At 48.3% G+C, this 10,015-nt stretch overlaps 1 pseudogene; it reads right to left on the reverse strand.

Moving 5' to 3' along the window:
• Nucleotides 1–7,771: 7,771 nt before the first annotated feature.
• On the reverse strand, nucleotides 7,772–8,604 carry LOC108535249 (ADP-ribosylation factor 4 pseudogene; annotated as a pseudogene).
• Nucleotides 8,605–10,015: the final 1,411 nt, after the last annotated feature.

Genomic DNA, 10,015 nt, shown 5'->3' on the forward strand with positions numbered 1-10,015 from the left:
CTCTCTCTCTCTCTCTCTCTCTCTCTCTCTCTCTCTCTCTCTCTCATCTCTTTCTTTTGAGAAGGAGTCTCACTCTGTCACCCGGGCTAGAGTGCAATGGCACGATCTCTGTAATCCCAACTATTTGGGAGGCTGAGGCAGGAAAATCGCTTGAACCTGGGAGGCAGAGGTTGCAGTGAGCGGAGATCGCACCACTGCACTCCAGCCTAGGCGACAGAACGAGACTCCATCTCAAAGAAAAAAAAAAGAAACTGAAGGCTGGTTCTTTGAGAGAATCAATAAGATCTATCAACCTCTGGCCAGACTGAGAGCAGGAAAAAAGAGAAAAACAAATGACCAGAACCAGGAATAGGCAGTGACAGCACTAAAGATTCTAAAGATATTGGACGCGTGGTGGCTCATGCCTATATTCCCAGCACTTTAGGAGGCCAGTGTGCACAGGTCACTTAAGCTCAGAAGTTTAAAACCTGCCTGGGCAACATGGCAAAACTCCACCTCCACAAAAAATACCAACAATTACCCAGGAGTGGTGGTGCATGTCTGTGATTCCAGCTACTTGGGAGGCTGAGGTGGGAGGATCACCTGAGCCCGGGAGGTGGAAGCTGCAGTGAGCTGTGATCGTGCCACTGCACTCCAGCCAGGGTGACACAGTGAGACCCTGTCTCAAAAATAAAATTAAGAAAAAAGGCTTCTGTAGATATTGAAAGTATATTAAGAGGCTGTTATGAACAACTTTATGGCAATAAAATCAACAATTTAGACAAAATGGGCAAATTCCTTCAAATATATAAATTACAAGAGCTCACTCAAGAATAAATAGATAACTTTGATTTCTCTCTATCTGTTGATAAAATTGAATTGGTAATTAAGGACCTTCTCACAGAGAAAACTCCCCTAACAGATGTCTTCACGAGTGAATCCTGCTAAACGTTTCAGGAAGCAGTAACACCAATTCTACACAAAGTCTTCCCAGAAACTGAACAGGAGGGTACTTTCCAGTGCATTCTATGAAACAAACATAACTCATATCAAAACCAGACAGAACAAAACTACAGAGCAGTATCTGACAGGAACAAAGATGCAAAAGTTATTTTATTTTATTTTATTTTGTTTATTACTTAAAAAAAAAATGTTTCAAGAGACAGGGTCTTGCTCTGTCACCCAGACTAGAGTGCAGTGGTGTGATCGTGGCTCACTGCAGCCTCAATCTCATGGGCTCAGGCGATCCTCCCACCTCAGCCTCCTCAGTAGCTGGGACCACAGGCATGTCAGAAAACCTGGCAGTTAAAAAAATTTTTTTGTAGAGACAAGAGCCTTGCTCTGTTGCCCAGTTTGGTCTCAAGTTCCTGGGCTCAAGCAATCCTTCCACCTCAGCCTCCCAAAATGTTGGGATTACAGTTGTGAGCTACCATGCCCAAGCTGGAGTTCAGTGGCATGATCTCGGCACACTGCAACCTCCCTTTCCTGGTTCCAGCGATTCTCCTGCCTCAGCCTTCCAAGTAGCTGCGACTACAGGCACCCGCCACCATACCCGGCTAATTTTTGTATTTTTAGTAGAGGCAGGGTTTCAGCATATTGACCAGGGTGGTCTTGAACTCCTGACCTTGTGATCCGCCTGCCTCGGCCTCCCAAAGTGCTGGGATTACAGGCATGAGCCACCACACTCAGCCCAAAATTCTTTTAAAATATTGTTAGCCCTGTAATCCCTGCACTTTGGGAGGCTGAGATGGATGGATCACTGGAGGCCAGGAGTTTGGGACCAGCCTGGCCAACGTGGTGAAATCTTGTCTCTACAAAAAAATACAAAAATTAGCCGGACGTGGTGGCAAGCACCTGTAATCCCAGCTACTGGGGAGGCTGAGGCAAAGAAATGCTTGAACCCAGGAGGCAGAAGTTGCAGTGAGCCAAGATCATACGACTGCACTCCAGCCTGGGCAACAGAGTGAGACTGTGTCTCAAATAAATAAACAAGTTTGCCAAGTGTGCCAGCAGGCACCTATCATACTGGCTGCTCAGGAGACTGAGATGAAAGGATCTCCTGAGTCAGGGAGTTCAAGGCTGCAGCATGCTGTGGTAGCATCTGTGAATAGACACTGCACTTCGGCTTGGACAGCATAGTGAGACCCCACGTCTAAAACCTTTTTTTACATTTCAAAGATTTTAGCATTACTTTTTTTTTTTTTTGAGACAGAGTCTTGCACTGTTGTCCAAGCTGGAGTGCAATGGCACGATCTCGTCTCACTGCAACCTCTGCCTCCTGGGTTCAAGCAATTCTTCTGCCTCAGCCTCCCGAGTAGCTGGGAGTGTGGGCAGCTGCCACCATGCCCAGCTAATTTTTAGTATTTTTAGTAGAGACGAGGTTTCACTATGTTGGCCAGGCTTGTCTCGAACTGCTGACCTTGTAATCCGCCGGCCTCAGGCTCCCAAAGTGCTGGGATTACAGGTGTGAGCCACTGCGTCCAGCCAGCATTAAAATATTTTATGTTATGACTGTCATTGTCTGTTTTCTGTAACTCAAACTGAATGACTGAGCCTGGGTAACTTATAAAGAAAAAGAAAGTGTTTCTTTTCAGTTCTGGAGGCTGGGAAGCTCAAGGTCGAGGGGGCACACCCGGTGAGGACTTCTTGGTGCTGGGACTCTGCAGAGTCACGAGGTGGCACAGGTGTCCCACGGCGAGCGGGCCCACAAAGAATCTGTCAGCCTACGCTTGGCACATGGCCCAGCAATGACGGGCACTCATCCCAGAGAAAGAAAATTTACATCTCCTCACACACTTACCCACGAATGTTCATAGCAGCTTTATTTGTAATAGCCAAGAACTTGAAACAACGAATAGGGGAACAGTCAAACGAACGAACTCATCCTTACCATGGAACTGTACTCGGCAATAAGAAGGACTGAGCACTGATACGCACAACTCCGATGGGTCTTAAGGGCATTGAGCTGTGTGGAAAAAACACACACAGTCTCAGAAGACCACATACAGTAGATGTCATGGGCTGAACGGTGAGGGCCCCCAGGTCATATATTCATGCCCTAGTCCCTAGTTCCCCAGTACCCCAGAATGTGGCTGTTTGTTTTTTGTTTTGTTTGTTTGTTTTTGAGATGGAGTCTCACTCTGCTGCCCAGGCTGGAGTGCAGGGGCGCGATTCTCGGCTCACTGCAACCTCTACCTCCCAGGTTCAAGCGATTCTCCTGCCTCAGCCTCCCAAGTAGCTGGGATTACGGGCACCCACGACCATACTCAGCTAATTTTTGTACTTTTAGTAGAGACGGGGTTTCACCACGTTGATCAGGCTGGTCTCGATCTCTTGACCTCGTGATCCACCCACCTTGGCCTCCCAAAGTGCTGGGAGTACAGGCGTGGGCCACGGCGCCCGGCCTGTGGCAGTGCAGTACTTGGAGACAGGGCCTTCAAAGAGGTGATTAAGTTGAAACAAGGACATGAGGGTGAGACCTAATCCGATATGACTGGGGTCCTTATTAAAAAGAGGCAGCAGGGATTCATTAAAAAGCCACGTGAGGATACAGTGGAAAGGCAGCCATCTGCGACCACAAAGGGGGGCCTCGAGGAAGCCAGAGCTGCCACACTTAGAGTTTGCACTTCCAGCCTTCAGAACTGTGGGAAAATAAATTTCTTGTTTTTATTTTTTTATTTAAATTTTTTTTTATTTTTAAAAATATTTTTGAGGTGGAGTCTCCCTCTGTCACCCCGGCTGGAGGGCATTAGTGCGATCTTGGCTCACTGCAACTTCGGCCTCCCAGATTCATGCAGTTCTCTTGCCTCAGCCTCCTGAGTAGCTGGGATTACAGGCATCCGCCACCACGCCCAGCTAATTTCTGTATTTTTAGTAGAGATGGGTTTTCACTGTGTTGGCCAGGCTGCTCTCAAACTCCTGGCCTCAAGTGATCCACCCACCTTGGCCTCCCAAAGTGCTGGAGTTACAGGCGTGAGCCACTGCGCCCGGCTGCATTTCTTTTTAAAGCCACCCAGTGTGTGGTGGTTTGTTATGGCAGCCCCAGGAAACTTATATAGTATAATTCCATGTATATAATGGTATTGAAATAACAAAATTATAGAAATTGATAACAAATTTATGGTTGCCAAGGGGAAGGAATGGGGGGTAGAAACACGGGCTGACCCTCAGGAGTAGCATGAAGGTCTCTGTGGTGAGAGGGAGAGCTGGGGCTTGGCTGTGGCTGCATGAATCTGCACATGTGAAGATGCCACAGAACTGGACACATGCAGTGGACCCATATCTGTTCCCAGGTGTTTTTTTTCTGGAGATGGCGTCTTGCTCTGTCACCCAGGCTGGAATTCAGTGGCGCAACCTCGGTTCACTGCAATCTCCGTCTCCTGGGTTCAAGTTATCCTCCTGCTTCAGCCTCTGGAGTAGCTGGGATTACAAGCGTCTGCCACCATGCTCGGCTAATTTTTGTATTTTTAGTAGAGATGGGGTTTTGCCATGTTGACAAGGCTGGTCTCTAACCCCTGACGTCAGGTGATCCACCCGCCTCAGCCTCCCAAAGTGCTGGGATTACAGGCGTGAGCCACCGCGCCCACGCTCCAGTTTTGATACTGGGCTATAGCTATGTAAACTGTAATCACTGAGGGACACTGAGTGAGAGCTTCATGGACCTCTCTGTGCTATTTTTACAACTTCCTGTGAATCTACAATTATTTCAAATCTAAAAATTTTTTAATTCAGTTGTATTTCTATACAATAGCAACAATCAGAAACCGAATTTTTAAGAGATGGCATTTACCATGGTATTAAAAAAAATATGAAAAAAGTTAGAAATAGGGCCAGGCACGGTGGCTCATGCCTGTAATCCCAGCACTTCGGGAGGCCAAGGTGGGCGGGTCACCAGAGGTCAGGAGTCGGAGACCAGCCTGACCAACATGGTGAAACCCCATCTCTACTAAAAATACAAAAATTAGCCGAGGCTGGTGGCAGGCACCTGTAATTCCAGCTACTCAGGGGGCTGAGGCAGGAGAATTGCTTGAACCTGGGAGGCAGAGGTTGCAGTGAGCCGAGATCACGCCACTGCAGTCCAGCCTCAGCGACAAAGTGAGACTCAGTCTCAAAAAACAAACAAACAAAAAAAAGCTTAGAAATAAATTTGACAGAAAGACCTGTACACTGAAAACTACAAAATACTGTTGAAATAAATTAAAAAGATGGGCAAATATAGAGTATACTATGTTCATAGATTAGAAGGTTTGATAGTGTTAAGAGGTCTGTTATTCCCAAAATTGATGTATGCAGTTCCAATAAAAATCCAGCAGTGTCTTAGTCCATTTGTGCTGTCATAACAAGACACCTTAGACTGGGTCACTTATAAACAACAGAAATGTATTGCTCCTAGTTCTGGGAGCTGGAAAGTTCCAGATCAAGGCACCAGCATATATGATGACTGGTGAGGGCCTGTTCCGCTCAGATGGTGCCTTCCTGCTGCATCCTCACGCACCAGAGAGAGAAAATCAGCTCCCTCAGGCCTCTTGTAAAAGGGCACTAATCCCATTCATGATGGCTCTCCCATCATGACCTAGTCACCTCCTAAAGATCCCTCCTTATTTTTTATTTTTGTTTTTGAGATGGAGTCTCAATTTATTGCCTAGGCTGGAGTGTAATGGTGTGATCTCGGTTCACTGCAACCTCCGCCTCCCAGGTTCAAGCAATTCTCCTGCCTCAGCCTCCTGAGTAGCTGGGATTACAGGCACATGCCACCATACTCAGTTAATTTTTTTGTACTTTTAGTAGAGACAGGGTTTCACCATGTTGGTCAGGCTGGTCTCGAACTCCTGACCTCGGGTGATCCTCCCACCTCGGCCTCCCAAAGTGCTGGGATTACAGGCATGAGCCACTGCACCCAGACATTGTTTTAAAGACCCCTTTTCTTTTTTTTTTTTTTTTTTTTTTGAGATGGAGTCTTGCTCTGTCGCCCAAGCTGGAGTGCAGTGGCGCGATCTTGGCTCACGGCAACCTCCGCCTCCTGGGTTCAAGTGATTCTCCTCCCTCAGCCTCCTGAGTAGCTGGGACTACAGGCGCCCGCCACCACGCCTGGCTAACTTTTTGTACTTTTGATAGAGACGGGGTTTCACCGTGTTAGCCAGGATGGTCTCGATCTCCTGACCTCGTGATCCGCCCGCCTCGGCCTCCCAAAGTGCTGGGATTGCAGGCGTGAGCCACCGCGCCCAGCCAAGACCCCTCTTCTTAATGCCACCACAGTGGAGATTAGGTTTTAGTATGAATCTTGGAGGGATACAAACTCAGACCATAGCAAGCAGGGTTGTTTTTTTTTTTTTCTTTTTTTAATTCTTGGAAGGTTGAGCAGGGTAGGGTCACCAGGCCAGCGGGCAACTGCTCCCCTTTCCTCCCATCCTCTTGTAGCTTCTTGGACTCCTGGGCCAGTTGGTATTTCTGTTCTGTGATGTGGAGTGATCAAAGCTGGTTCTGGGTTTTCTGGAGCTGGATCTTTGATTGCCTTTGATTTAAAAGCATTCATGACCCCGTTTCCCTCGTGAAAGAGGGCTGATAATTCATGCAAATGGTCATTGATGGGCAGAATTCACCAAGTGCCTCTGGAACCAAGGCTGCCATTGAACATTCTAGTAAAAACGGGTGATGCTTTCACCCAAGTGCCCTGGATAACCTGGGAAAAGAAAATGGCGAGTCAGTGCTTTATTTATTTTTAATTAATTAATTTTTTTGAGGCAGAGTCTTGCTCTGTCACCCAGGCTGGAGTGCAGTGGTGTGATCTCGGCTCACTGCCACCTCCGCCTCCTGGGTTCACGCGATTCTCCTACCTCAGCCACCCGAGTAGCTGGGATTACAGGCACATGCCATGATGCCTGGCTATTTTTTGTATTTTTCTGGTAGAGACAGGGTTTCGCCATGTTGGCCAGGCTGGTCTTGAGCTCCTGACCTCAAGTGATCTGCTTGCCTCGGCCTCCCAAAGTTCTGGGATTACAGATGTAAGTCACCATGCCCAGCCTGAATTCTTTTTTCTTTCTTTTTTTATTTTTAGATGGAGTCTCTGTCACCCAGGCTGGAGTACGGTGGCATGATCTTGGTTCACTGCAACATCCGCCTCCTAGGTTCACTGCCTCAGCCTCCCGAGTAGCTGGGATTACAGGCATGTGCCACCATGCCAGCTAATTTTTTTAGTAGAGACGGGGTTTGGGGTTTCATCATGTTAGCCAGGATGGTCTCGATCTCCTGAGCTCGTGATCCACCCACCTCGGCCTCCCAAAGTGCTGGGATTACAGGCGCGAGCCACTGCGCCCGGCCTTTTTTATTTATTTATTTATTTATGTATTTATTTATGTATTTATTTATTTATTTAAAATAGAGAAAAGGTCCATCATGTTGCCCAGGCTGGTCTCCAGCAAGCTCAGGGGATTCACCTCCTCCCCAACAGGGCTCCCCCAGGCGTGAGCCACCGCGCCCACCTTATGTATTTATTTTTCTGTATTTTAATTTCCAAGGTGGTTTATTTAAAGGTTTCACAACTATGTCCAGGTTTTAGGCTTATGGGAAGTAAATGGGGACACTTTTTTCCTAAGAAGAATTTCTTTAAAACCAAGCACATTGCTAAATAACAACATTATATCTGGCAAACAATAATTGGCAAGAAAATAAGTTTATTATTCTGCCCAAGCCAGTCCCAGATGCTGTTTCTTAACCAAGATACAAACTAATTTTGCTGTAGCAAGTCTGGACCAATTTTATCAAACATGTCTTTGGTTAGATGTCTAGTTTCCATTTAATGTTTTGAAAACTTATTTGACAGCCAGTCAAGTCCCTCATCCACACCAGCTCCGTGTTGCACAAGTGGCTTGAACATACCATGTCCTGTTAGGAAGAGACTGAAGAGCTGGCTCATCTGTCGTCGCACTGATGGCCCAAGCGTTGGGCAAACCCTGTTTGTTTGCAGAGAGCAGTGGCGCTGCGTCTCCACACTCACCTGCCAGAAGCCTTTTCTGCAGCACATCTGCCACTTCCCGAATTCTTTCATGATCATTGCTGTCTACCAGCAAATGTAGACCCTGAGTATTCTGGAAGTAATGCTTCCAGAGAGGCCTCCTTATATCTTGACCACCAACATCCCACACTGTGAAACAAGTGTTCTCTTTTTGAGTCAGAGTCTCGCTCTGTCAACCAGCCTGGAGCGCAATGGTGTGATCTCAGCTCACTACAACCTCCACCTCCTGGGTTCAAGCAATTCTGCTGCCTCGGCCTCCCAAGTAGCTGGGATTGCAGGAGTCCACCACCACCCCGGCTAATTTTTGTATATTTAGTAGAGATGGGGTTCTTCCGTATTGGCCAGGCTGGTCTTGAATTCCTGACCTCGTGATCTGCCTGCCTTGGCCTCCCAAAGTGCTGGGATTATAGGCTGAGCCGCCGTGCCCGGCCCAAAACAAGTGTTCTTATATTTTACTGCTTCCATGTTAAAACCAATGGCAAGAACTGTGGTGAGTACCTGCCCTAACTTCAGTTTATACACAATGTGTAGGCAGCATCCAATCAAACCATCCAAATGTGCACCTGCTTCTTGCTGAAGAGGTGGGAGAAGAGAGAGGAGATGGTGGGGACCATAGGTTCATGGCACTTGTGATGGGCAGAAGCAGAGGGGTTGGGGGCGGCCCTGTATTTCCTTCTTTCATGCTTCCAAGCAAATTGAACAAGGCGGAAGAGAAAGAGCTGAGGAAGAAAGAGGGAGGCAGGGATGTCTCACTGGCCTATGTGCTGGTGAAGCTGTAGACAGGAATTAGCAGGACAAGGAGCTGCTAGTGATGAACACAGCAGCTCCAGCTCTCGGTGCTTTAAATTCCTAGCTTGGAGTCCCAAAAAGGAACCTGAAAGCCTCTATGACTGCCTTGAAATAAGTCCTTATCTCCTGTAGCCATGGGGCTGAGATTTCTGCAAAACAAACCTGAAGCCTCGTCTCCTGGATGATTTAATTACAGCGTAATCTACAGTTTTGACTTTGCAGTGCCTCTTTTGTTAAGTTTAAGGGAAGCTGGGAAAGAACTGGAACCTGGCGTTGGAATGGGGGCATGTGGGAAGATCCCAGTGACGCTGAGACCACAAGCCCCGCAAGTCTGTTGGGATCTGCCCGTAAACTCCGCAAGTCTTCTTTGAAGGCACATGCGGCTCTTCCACCACTGCCTGGGGAGCTGAGACCCCTTTGCCTGAAGACCCTCAAGCGCCTTCCCTAGGGAGCTGCCCTGTAAGGCGCCACCATCCTGCCCAGGACCCACCACCACCTCTGTTTTCCTTCTAGACCTAGATCCAGACTGGAGTTCCAGCAGGCCCCAAAAGAGAAGGTGTGAGGTGTGGCCCACAAATGCTTCCCTACCAAAACCTGGGGAAAATGTGTGGAAATGGATGTTGAGAGTGTGGGATCTGGGTGGAAGGAATATAAGCTCGCATAAGTGAGACAGGGACTCAGATACGAGATTCTGGACTTGATGTGTTGGAGTGAACGGCTGGGAGTGACCACCCTTCCTGCCCCCATTTTCTTGACCAATCACCAAAACTGTTGCCCCACAGGTAGCCGACCCTAAATTAAGTGAAATCCAGAACTTTCCTAGTATACTGGAGAGGACAGTGGAACGCTAGGATGGATTTATCACGCAAGACCAGCTTGATGTCCTTGGGGCTTGGAGGTCACCCCTTCACCAGGATTCTGAGGAGTGAATTCACGGGGTAGCCCCATACCCTCGCCCTCACCCGCACCCTCACCCACACGCACCCGATCCGTCACCCACACCCACACCCGATCCCTCACCCACACCATCACCCGCACCCGCAACCTCACCCGCACCTTCACCCTCACCCTCACCTACACTAACACCCGATCCCTCACCCACACCATCACCCGCACCTGCACCTCACCCTCATCCTCACCCACACCCTCACCCACACCCTCATCCTCACCCACACCCTCACCCACACCCTCACCCTCACCCGCACCTTCACCCTCACCCTCACCCTCACCCACACC

The sequence above is a fragment of the Rhinopithecus bieti genome, unplaced genomic scaffold (assembly GCF_001698545.2).
Source record: "Rhinopithecus bieti isolate Rb0 unplaced genomic scaffold, ASM169854v2 scaffold_12573, whole genome shotgun sequence".
In the NCBI taxonomy this organism is placed as follows: domain Eukaryota; kingdom Metazoa; phylum Chordata; class Mammalia; order Primates; family Cercopithecidae; genus Rhinopithecus; species Rhinopithecus bieti.